Genomic DNA, 12,373 nt, shown 5'->3' with positions numbered 1-12,373 from the left:
TTCTGTGTGGACTACTTGGGACTCAATGTGGTCAGTAAGACTGTCGCACAACCCATCCCTCGAGCTGATGAGCTCATTGATCGGTTGGGAGCTGCCAAATACCTCAGCACGTTTGAGTTAACGTCTGGGTTTTGGCAGATTGCCTTGACTAAGGGGGAAAAGGGGAGATCTGCATTTCACCCGAGATGGGCATTCCAGTTTAAAGTGATGCCATTTGGGATGAAAAATGCCCTGCCACCTTTCAGAGGTTGGTCAACTAGGTGTTGGCTGGGCTGGATGAGTTCAGTGCCACCTACCTGTATGACATTGCTGTCTTTATTACACATGGGAAGAACATTTGCAACACCTCTGCAAGGTGTTGGGGGCCTTGCCAAAAGCAGGCCTCACTATTAAGGCAAGCAAGTGAAATATAGGGCAGGTTTCTGTGGTGTATTTGGGACAACAGGTGGGGAGCGGCCAGGTGGCTTCCCTACAGCCAAGATTGATACCATTCTGGCTTGGGAACTTCCCAAGACCCAGCCTGAGGTGAGATCCTTCTTTAGGCCTTACTGGCTATTACAAAAGGTTTGTCAAGGGGTATGGCATCATTGTTACCCCCCTTGACTGAGTTGACTTCCAAAAAGCAACCAAAGAAGGTGATCTGGACGGAGGCTTGCCAGATTGCTTTCGATGCCCTGAAGGCTGCCATGTGCACAGCACCTGTGCTGAAGGCACCTGACTATTCCAAGGAGTTTGTTGTGCAAACAGACGCCTCAGAGCATGATATAGGAGCAATACTCTCACAGCTTAATGACCTAGCTTAGGGCCTAGATCAACCTGTAGCCTTCATTAGCAGGAGGTTACTTCCCAGCGAACGTAGATGAAGTGCCATAGAGCGTGAAGCTTTTGCTGTGGTCTGGGCGGTGAAGATGCTAAGACCCTACTTGTTTGGGACTCACTTCCGGGTTCAGACCAACCACAGGCCCCTCAGATGATTAATGTAGATGAGGGGTGAGAATCCAAAACTGTTGAGGTAGTCCATTTCCCTACAGGGAATGGTCTTTACAGTGGAACACCGCCCTGGCACTGAACATGGCAATGCTGATGGTCTGTCCAGATTCTTCCGCCTTAGTGATGAGAACTCCGATGAGGTTGGGTTGTTGCTCCCCACTTTCAGCTGGGGGGGACATGTGTTATACTTGGCACCCTTGGCGTGGTCTCTCCTAACTTTTTGCCTCTGTTTCCAGGGTTGTTGATGTGTGCTGGACTCTGTTTTTGCTGTTTTTGTTACTCTGGGCACTTTACCACTGCTATCCAGTGCTAAAGTGCAGGTGCTCTTTTGTAAAATATATGTGTAATTGGATTTCCATGATTGCCATATTTGATTTACTGGTAAGTCCCTGGTACAGTGCACTAGAGGTGCCCAGGGCCTGTAAATCAAATGCTACTAATGGGCCTGGAGAACTAGTTGTGCCACCCACGTTAGTAGCCCTGTAAACATGGCTCAGACCTGCCACTGCACTGTGTGCAGTTTTAAACTACCAATTCAACTTGGCAAGTGTACCCATTTGCCAGGCCTAAACCTTCCCTTTTCTTATATGTATGACACCCCTAAGGTAGGCCCTAGGTACTCCCATGGGCAGGGTGCAGTGTATGTTTAAGGTAGTCCATATACTAATGTGTTTTATATGTCCTGACAGTGAAATACTGCCAAATTCATTTTTCACTGTTGCAAGGCCTATCTCTCTCATAGGTTACCATGGGGGCTACCTTTACATAGGATTAAAGTGTAGATTCCCTTTGGGATCAGATGGACATGTGGAGTTTGGGGTCTCTAAAATCACAATTTAAAAATACATCTTTTAGTAAAGTTGGTTTTGAGATTGTGTCTTTGAAAATGCCACTTTTATAAAGTAGGCATTTTCTTGCTTAAACCATTCTGTGACTCTGTCTGTTTGTGGATTTCCTGTCTGGGTCAGTTTGACAGTTGGGCTATTTGCACCTCCCCTCTTGACAGTGATACCAAGGGAGCTGGGGTGTAGCCTGCATATCCTGAGCTATCAGTGCTAGGAGGGAGGGGAGTAGTGGTCACTTACATCTGAAAGGGCTGTGTCTGCCCTCACACAATGCAGTCTCCAACCCCCTGGTGTGTGTCTGAGGCCTGGCCTGAACATGGCAAGATCTCACAATCAAGAGAGACTTTCCTTTGAAGTGGGCCTACTTCAAAGGCCAAAATGGGCATAAGGAGAGCACCCCAACCCCTGAAAAATTAGATCACTTCTGGAAATCAAGAGGAACCTCTGCCAAGGAGAAGAGCTGAAGAGCTGAGGAGAAGTACTGCCCTACCTGCGACTGTGCTTTGTGGAGTGCTCCTCCAGTTGCTGCTTCTGCCTGTGAAAGAGGACAAAGACTGGACTCTGTTGTGCATTCCTGCTTGTGAAGAAATCTCAAAGGGCTTGACCTGAGCTTGCCTCCTGTTGTTGAAGTCTCAGGGTCATCAAAAACTTCCCCTGCCAGCACCTGGACTCTCTGCTGAGACTCCTGTCCTACCAAGTGGTGCCCTATCCAGTTCCTGGGTTCTTGAAAGGTGAAGCTGGCAGACAAAGACTGAAAATCCACACACAGACCGCCATGCAGGGAAATGTTTGACGCACCTTCTGAGACGCGGCTGAGAAATGACACGCCGCTGGCTTTGTGGCTGAAATCTACACTCAACTTGCATCGCAGCTGGAAGATTGATGCAACGCAGCTGGAAAAACGACTCACAACACCTGCTGACGGAAGCTTATAATGACACAAACCCCACGCAGGGCGGTTTTGTAATACCGTGCAACCGTATTTTTGACGCAACATTTGTGGGTGCGGAAAAACAATGTATGGTCCCTGTCCGGATCGATGCATTGCTCTCCTGTGGAGAGGAAAAATGACGCACTCCGACCCAACTGGAAGAGGAACAACGCACGATCTCGCTTGTGAGTGAGAAATCGACGCACCACTGGCCTTTTCCCATGCACACTCGCCTGTGCGGTGTTATTTTGACGCAACCCAGGTACTTTTTCACACTAACAGTGTTAGCACTGTTTTCTATTTGCTTATAGTGAATTTTTGACGTTAAGGTCTTCTTTTGTTTAGATAAATATTACCTATTTTTCTAAACCTGTGTCATGTCTTTTTGTAGTGTTTTCACTGAGTTACTGCGTGTGTTGGTACACATACTTTACACCTAGACTCTGAAGTTAAGCCTGCCTGCTTGTGCCAAGCTACCTAGGGGGTGAGCAGGGTTAACTGAGGATGATTCTCCTTTACCCTGACTAGAATGAGGGTCCTTGCTTAGACAGGGGGTAACCTGACTGCCAACCAAAGACTCTATTTCTAACAATATGATTTAAAATAATGGAATATCCCTTGACAGTATTAGATACTCTACATGGCAAGTGCCACATTTAGCATGTCAAGACTGCTCTGTTTGTGCTGTACACTGGTATCCACATGTGCATAATTAGCACAGCTACCTATATATTAGAAATGACATATGCAACTCTGCTGAGAAGATGTTTCAAGGTTATACCTCTTGGATGTGCTTGCAAGTGAGAAAAGTATCACAAGGTCAGAGTGAGAAAACTGGGCTGATTGCAGAACCCCCCTCATTTTTTTGCCCCCATTGTTAACTGACACTGGTGTTTTCTGTCTCTGATTGTGCCCTGGGCCCTGCTAACCTGACCGAGGGCCTGTGCTCTGATTGAAATGACTTATGCAAATTAGATTCAACCTACAGATGGTCCCTAGTATATGGTAGGCATGTAGGGTTAGGGACCTTCATGTAGTTAGAGTACCCATGGGTGCACCCCTGTGGTGTCATTGTAAAAGCAGGCCTGCCTTGTTGGCTGCTTTTAAAGTAAAGTTAATCCCAAATCTGCCTTTGGAATTAAAAGTACTTTCAAAGTCTTAAACTACGTTATATTTACATATATGTTTAAGGTCTGCCCTAGGTACCCCAAGGGTTGGGTGCTGTGTAAATATAAGGAGAGACATTATAAAATAATTTCTATAAGCCCTGGTGAGGGAAAAAACAGCCAAATTAATTTTCCTCATTGTAGTACATTCGCTCCTAAGCTAACATTAGGAGACTTTATTGAAAAATAATAAAGACTCATTTCTACTTGAAAAGAACTACATATATCATGTTTGATATCAAATTAAAAGTTAGAATAAGTCCAAGAACTTGTCAATGGAGAGATTTTCTCCATGTTGGATTTGTAAAGAATGTTTGTTAGACCTGGTAGGTATTTTTGCTTCTGCTTCATGTATTTTTGACTATGTGCTGGACTCAGTTTTTGCTGGTTTTAGTACTCTGGGCACTTTACTACTGATGACCAGTGCTAAAGTGCCAGTGACCTCTGTGTGAATTGTATGTGTAAGTGCCTTTTACCATGATTGGCATATTTCATTTACTAGTAAGCCCCTAGTAGTACACTGGAGATACCCAAGGCTTGTAAATCAAATGCAACTAGTGGGCCTGCAGCACTGATTGTGCCATCCACATGAGTAGCCCTGTGAACATGGCTCAGTGTGCACCCACTTGCCAGGCCCAAACCTCCCCTTTCTGTATACAGTATGTAAGGCACCCCTAAGAGAGGCCATAGGTAGACCCCATGGTAGGACATGTACTGATGTGTTTTACATGTGCTGACAGTGAAATATTGCCAAATTTGTTTTTCACCGTTGCAAGGCCTATTTCTCTCATAGTTTAACATGAGGATTGCCTTTAAATATCTTTTGAGTGCAGTTTCCAATTGGGATCATATAGAGAAGTGTAATCTGTAGTCTTTGAGCTCACAATTTAAAAAATACACCTTTTGACAAAGATGCTTTTTAGATTGTCAAATTGAAAATGCCACTTTAGAAAGTGGGCATTTGTTTGCTTAACCATTCTGTGACTCTGCCTCCTTATGGAACCGACGTCTGGGTCAGACTGACAGTTGGGCTGTTTGTGAATTCCCTCTAGACAGTGATACAAAGGGAGTTGGGGTGTAGCCTTCATTTCTTGAGTCTCCTGGGCTAGAATGAGGAGGGAAGTGCTGACATTCACCCCTGAAACGCGTGTGCCTGTCCTCACACAATACAGTCTCCAACCCCCTGGTGGGTGTCTTGGCAAGACAGGATCTTTTGAACAACAAAGGCTTTCCATTGAAGTTTGCCTACTTTTAGATTACTTCTGGATCAAGAGGAACCTCTGCCCCTTTGCCTGCGAGTGTGCTTTGCTGGGTTGGCCTGCAATTTCTGCTTCTGCCTGAAAGAGAACAAAGACTGGACTTTGCTGTGTTTTCCTGCTTGTGAAGTGCTTCCAAAGGCTTGGAGTGAGCTTGCCCCCCATTCTGAAGTCTCAGGGCCATCAAAGACTTCCTCTGCCAGCATCTGGATTTTCTTGCTGAGACTTCTACCCTGCCAAAGGGTGTCTGATCCAGCCCTTGGCCCCTTGAAAGGAGAAGCTGGTGGAACCATGAATGAAATTCCCACACAGGAACCGTGCCTGAAAATAATCGGCACAGCACCTGCTTCTCAGCTGAATAATCAACACACCACCTGCATTACTACTGGGAATTCAACACAACCCCTGTGTTAGGCTGCCAAAATCGAAGCATCACCCACGTAGCGTGGCTCTTCACCACTGTGCACCAGAATTTTGTACGCATTGTTGCTGGGCGTCAAAACCACAGTGAACCTTGCCAGACCCAAGGCTTCCTGTCCTGAAATAGACACATCACTCTTCTGTGGGAGAGGCAAATTACGCATTTCCTACCCGACCGGAGAAGAACTGACACATGGCCTCACTTGTGAGTAAGGAACTGACACATTGCTAACTTTTCCAATGCACCCTCGTCCGTACGGCTTTATTTTTGATGCAAACCAGGTACATTATGTAAAAACAACGCATCCATTGATTTCTACGAATTAAGACTTTAATTTAAACATTCATAGCTTTGCTTGTGTATGCTGGATTTTTGTTGTTTTGCTCTTGTTTGATTTAAATAAATGGCTATTTTTCTAAACTGGTGTTGGTCAATTTTGTAGTGTTTTCACTGTGTTACTATGTGGTTGTAAATTGTATTGTGCAAGGATGCCTGCATTGATGCCGGCAGCTAAATTTAGCACCAGCGCAGGAGGCAACACATGGGGTGCACCGTATTCACTTGAATACAGTGCATCCCTGCATTATGAAAATGATGGCGCGCATCTCTGCCAATTTTGGCAAAGCATCGCGCTCCATCACTTTCCCACAAATATGGACCCTCAAAACTCAACAACTGTGCAAAATTGATACACAATGGGAGAAGGCAAGAGCAGGGAGAGTTTGCGTGCACCCTCAATCACTGCTCGCAGTGCCCCTAATAAACTTGACCTGAGCAACGTTAATGAATTTAAACATTCAACATCATATTTTCAGGACCCAAAGATGTTAGAATGGCCTGCCGGCAGGAGCGGACCACCAATTCATTCCATATATTCCGCAACAGGAATCTACGCTCCTTCCGTAAAACTGGGCACAGACACATCACATGTTCCAAAGACACATTACACCACCCTCTAAGGGAGTCAGCCAATTGAGTAAGTGCTTCAAAAACAATCACTCATCCTAAGGGCCATACATTTCTCTTTCATACAAATGCCATAGGAGCAAGAAAGATAGCTAGCTGGAGTGGCTGCCCGATACGTATTGGTTACTGCTGAAGCAAGATTACGTTTGTCCAGGAGAGCTCCATCTGAGTGGCGAGGCCATAGCTGAACACTCTTTTTATACCAAATTTAAAAAGTGACTGTTAGAAATGGGTTCTTCGGTTGGCAGTCAGGTTACCCCCTGTCCAAGCAAGGACCCTCACTCCAGTCAGGGTAGGTCGCACACAATCCAAATTATCCTGTGCCCACCCTCTGGTAGCTTGGCACTGAGCAGTCAGGCTTAACTCAGAAGGCAATGTGTAAAGTATGTGTGCAGTAAATCATGCAGTAACACAGTAGAACACCACAAAAATACACCACACAGTGTTTAGAAAAATAGATAATATTTATCTGGTAAGATGCAGGTCAAAACGATTAAGATTTAATAAGTACATGTTGAAATATCACTTAGAAAATGATATAAAGAGTCTTTAGTTCTGAAAAAGCAACAAATGTCTCTTGTGAGCACAAAGTACGTGCTTTGCGTTGAAATTCCCTGCAAAGGACCATAGAGGAGATGTTGCATGGAAAATGGGGATGTGTGTGTCGATTTTTCTGGCGCACACAATTGATGCGTCATTGGGTTTTCACGCAGGGCAAGCTTTGTTTCAATTTCCGGCACGTAGACCGGGATCCTCTTCGGGTTGCATGGTTTTCAGACGCCCCGGGGACACTGCGTTGAAATCCTGGGCATCCAGGACAAAGTCACTGGGGTTGGGTCGATCCGGTGGGCGATGCGTGGAAATTTCTGCCGCACGGCAGGCGCTGCGTCAATTCCTCTCAGGAAGTCGAGCTGCGTCATTCTGGCTCGGATTTCCGTCGATCCAGTTGGCCATGCGTCAAATTTCCACTAGTAACATTTAACCTACAGGCCCTGGGCACATGTAGTGCACTTTACTGGGGTTTTACAAGTAGACTAAATAATCCAATTGGGTATAAACCAATGTCAGCATGTATTAAGGAAGAGAGCATATGCACTTTAGCACTGGTTCGCAGTGGTAAATTGTGCAGAGTCCTAAAACCAACAAAAACAGTTTCCAAAACGTGGAGGGAGGCAGGTAAAAATGTAGGGGGCTGTCAGGTCTAACAGTGACTGTAATGGGTTATTAACCCAACTCTCAGTGACCGTTTACAGTCATCCAAAAAATTAGTGTGTGATCTTTTTACTATGTGTGTTGGTACAAATACTTTAAACATTGCCTCTGAGATAAGCCTGACTGCTTGTGTCAAGCTACCAAGGGGGTGAGCAGGGGTTATCCTAGGTGTGTATCTCCCTTACACTAACTAGAGTGAGGGTCCCTGCTCTAGTAGGACACAGAGCAGACTGATTGCCAACTAGAGACCCAATTTCTAACAATGTTGCTTTGTAGGATTTTGCCACACCTCACAGGAAGTGGTCAACGAAGAGGGTGGCACCCTGCACCCCATTGGTCAGGGGTACTGCCCACTTGCCAACCCAGGAGCAAGGATAAATAGGGCAGAGCTGCCCAGCAATTCAGGTCCCTGCTGGAAGAAAGGAAAGCTCTGATGAACTCCTAGACTGCACCCACAAGGACTGCACCAGCTGCACACTCTGGGCTTCAGTACAAGAAGGACTTTTGCTGGCTTCTGCAACTCCAGAAGTGCACTCCTTGTAAGGTACAGGTACAAAGGAGCTGACCAAAGTCCCCTGCATCAAATCCTGCCCAGGGCCCAGCTGACCAGCATCCAGTGGCCATGCTCTAGCCAAGCCTTCTGTAACTTGCTGGTAAATTTCTTTCAGAAGAAAGTAGAAGATGTATTCGGGGTTTTGTCACTGTAAACCCTACAACCTTCTTCTCTCCAGTCTCCTTTTCTCTCCAAGCCGACAGACCCCATCGGGTGGGCTTTGTGCCTCCTTCCGAGGAGGAAGCAATGCATCTTTCTGCTCTACCAAATCTGGGTCTCCACTCAACCCCTGACCCCCTAAAGTTGCAAAGCTGGTAGTAGAGTCCATCACCTCTGTCCTTCATAATAAATATCAGGCCATGTTCGAACTTGGGTCCTTTCTGGCTCCCTGGAAGAAAGCATCTGTGCATCCTTTGATAAAGAAACCCAACCTAGACACTACTGACCCAGTAATTACCATCCCAAATCCTGCGTACCATTTCCAGCTAAAATTGTGGAACAGATCTTGAATAGGCAAGTGGTAGAGTACATCAATTCCAATAATATCCTTGATAATACCCAGTTCGAGTTACATAGTATCCATAGTAAGGAAACAACCTTGATCAAGGCCATGGAGGAAATTAGATGGACTCTTGATGGAGGAGGGCAGGCTGCCTTCATCCTGTTTAATATGTGAGCAGCCTTTGACATGGCCAATCACGGGCTGCTGCTGGAACATCTTGCTGATATTGGGATCACAGGGGCGGCCTGGAACGTGCTACACCACTTCCTCCCTGATAACTCCCAGGAGGAACAGCTTGGCAAATTTATGTTGCCCTCTTTCTCTATCCCCGGCAGGGTTCTGCAGGGCTGTTTGCTTAGTGCCACTCTTTTTAATGTGTATATCATGTGTCTAGCCAGTCTAATTAGATCCCATGGCTTTTTGCTTACCCCTCACACCGACAACACCCAAATTGTCATTTCTTTTGCAAGCACTGATTCCACTACAGGGACCAGATTCTGCAACTGCAGAGTGCCATTAGCACATGGATGTCAGAAAACTGCCTGAGTTAAAACTTGAGTAAAATGGAAGAGCTACTTTTTGGTTCAAACCCCTCCTTCTGGATAGACTCCTGCTGGCCTCAGGGACTGGGCCGTTTACAAGTCCCAGTCTCCAAGACTCACAATCTGGGAATCATACTGGATAACAGATTAACCTTTGCAGATCATATCAAACTAGTAAACTCTTCCACTTATATCTTGCTCAGAAATTTAAAAAAGATTTTCCAATTTATCCCTGGTCAGTTACAGAAACTGGCTATTACCTCCTTGGTCATTCCCAAGCTTGACTATTGTAATGTTCTTTTACTTTATGCCCAACGAACTGGTTCTTAACAAACTTTAAACTTTACAAAACATTGCCCTTCACCCACTTCTCAACATCCCTAAATATCTTCCAGTCTCAGAACCTGCCCTGGCTTCCTGTAAGGCAGAGAATTGTCTTCAAAGCACCTTGCATTGTCTACAAAACATTGAACAATCAAGGCCCTGTTTTGTTCTAAAGATAATATTGAATGGTTCAAACCAGGTAGATCACTTAGGTCTACACCCTGTCTGCTTTCTTCATTCCCCAGGTTTAAAGGCCTGACCTGAGGCAGTAAAAGAGCTTCCAAGGCATGGAATGTTCTGCCCATCTCAATTAAATCAACTCCTACTCTTCTAGTCTTCAGGAAAGCCCCAAGGTGTTCTGTTATGAAGTACTTTTCTGAGTTTGTTCAGCTAGCATCTAGCCACCTTCATGTATTAATAGTGCTCTACAAATATTCTTGACATCACATAACACAACATAACATAATAGTTGAGGATTCGGACCAGGTGCATTCTGGGAACTGTAGTCCCAAGTTCCAATGAGCAACTCAGAGCTTCTAGAACCTTAGATCAAGTTTGTGAAAACTTCAAGGACCCACAAAGGACTTCTGAAAGAAGGTCCAGAAGTTTGAAGAAGTTTGGAGCAACTTTGTGAAAAAGCTCCATACGTTCACTGACCCCTCGACGGCAGTCAAGCCGGGGACGCCGAACCACAACCCGGTTTGAATTTCAGGTTCATCCCGCTGAAGCCCCGGAGCTGACAAAATTTCCAGGAGTTGACCCGGAGCTTGCTCTTAGCCAAGCTGATGACATTGCATTGCAAGTCGTCCTGAAGAGGAGTCTCGACCAACCATGAGAGAACACGCTCCAAAAAAAGGACTGGTCAAGCGTAACCAGAAGTCCCCATTTGGCACTTTTTCTTTTTAGGCATTAGAAAGAGCATTTTTACATTTCATCTTAAAACATGTGTATCTCTGGTTCCCTACATTGGATGCTTGTTGTTTTGGTGTCATTTTAAAGACAAAAATTGTTCCTATTTTTTATAAAGTGGGGTTGGTGTTTTATTGTGTGTTCTTTGCTGTTTTGTTGATATTAAATGCTTTACTCACCCGTCTCCTAAGGTGAGCCTAACTGGTCGTGGGCAGAGCTACCAGGGGTTGAGCAAGGATTATTTTTTTGAGACCTTGACTGGACCTAGTGTGGGACTGTGGCCTGTCACTAAGTATAGGTACCTACCTGCCCTTACTGATAATCCACATTCCAGCAATCAGCCTTTACTTCATGGTACAAAAATGTGAAAATCAATCTAGAAATAAATACACACAAAAATATGCATGCTGCAGCATCCAACACCCAGCACCCTCTCATATCAATAGTAGACATTGTGGAAGCCATGCCTTCACCGTAGGATAAAACAGTTACAAGGCCCTTAGTTGACTAGTCTTGATATTGCAAGTGCATTTATCGATTAAAATGCACCTGTAAAAGAAAGTTATGTTTAGAAAACTACACGTCCAAGAATGCCTTCATTAAACAGCATTCTAAAAGCTCCAAGGAGGCATATAAGTTATAAGTACAGCAGCCATTGTGCAGAGAAGGTGAAAGGTGACAAAAACCACAAACAAAAAGCATCCATGATACAGCATCCAACATCCAAACCGCTCTCATACCAATACTAGACATTGTGCATGCTATGCCTTCATCAATGGACCAGTTATAAGGCCCTTAGCTGAATAGTCATGATTTTTTAAGCCCATTTATTCATTAAATGTAACTGTAAGGTAAAATTATTCTAGGTGTGTTTAGTACACTACAAGTCCCAGAATGCCCTCTTAAAACAGCCTTCCAATTGCCCCAAGGTGAAATGGACCTTATAAATACTGCTGCCATTATGCAGCTGGGGTGAAAGGTGATAAAAAGCATGATGTTTTTCACCACTCACATCATGCTACTAAACACATAATGCAGTTCATGCACTTACCAGGTCTCTGCTGCTCAAACTCCTCCAGATGAGCATGAAGGGTTAGCCAGGCTGTTTTAGGGACCCTCCTGTGCATGGGCTAAAGCGAAGTCTTGGTAAGTGGAGCTGGGACGACAGGCAAAATACATAAAGGGCCTTAATTTGGGTCCAGCATCACAGGTCCTCCTAATGCTTGCAACACATTCAGGCCTGCTTATGGTAAATGCCATCTGCACTGCAGCACGCTGTGATGTCTTTCCAGAGTGTGTTGTGGGCTACACTACTCAGCTCTTTCTCTGTGCCCCAAACACCCCCTCTGTTAGAATGTTCAATTTAGTTTCATGGAAGGGGGGTGCCTTGTCCTCGAGTCCCTCATTCATGTTGGGGGCAGGTTAGGTACACAGAGCAGTATGAATGCAGAGATTCTTGCTTAGAGATGAGGATGACTCAGAATAAACATAAAATGACTGCCAGCAACTTCCTCTGAAGAACTTCCTACTGTTTATTTCCTGTTTGTCATTTTATGTATAATATGTATAATATCTGTGCATTCTGGTCCAACTGCGGAGTCTCCACCGTGGGTGAGGAGTATACACGCTCGGGGTAGAGAGTCCACACCCAGGGCAGAGGCTGTGTACTTTGGGAGGAAGTTACACTGTCTAGCTGGAAAACAAAGTTTTCTGCAGAAAATGAAAAACAGAAAATGAAAAACCAGAAATAAAAAGC

Source organism: Pleurodeles waltl, chromosome 2_2, assembly GCF_031143425.1.
Source record: "Pleurodeles waltl isolate 20211129_DDA chromosome 2_2, aPleWal1.hap1.20221129, whole genome shotgun sequence".
NCBI classification, from domain to species: Eukaryota; Metazoa; Chordata; class Amphibia; order Caudata; family Salamandridae; genus Pleurodeles; species Pleurodeles waltl.
This window is presented reverse-complemented; position numbering follows the sequence as displayed.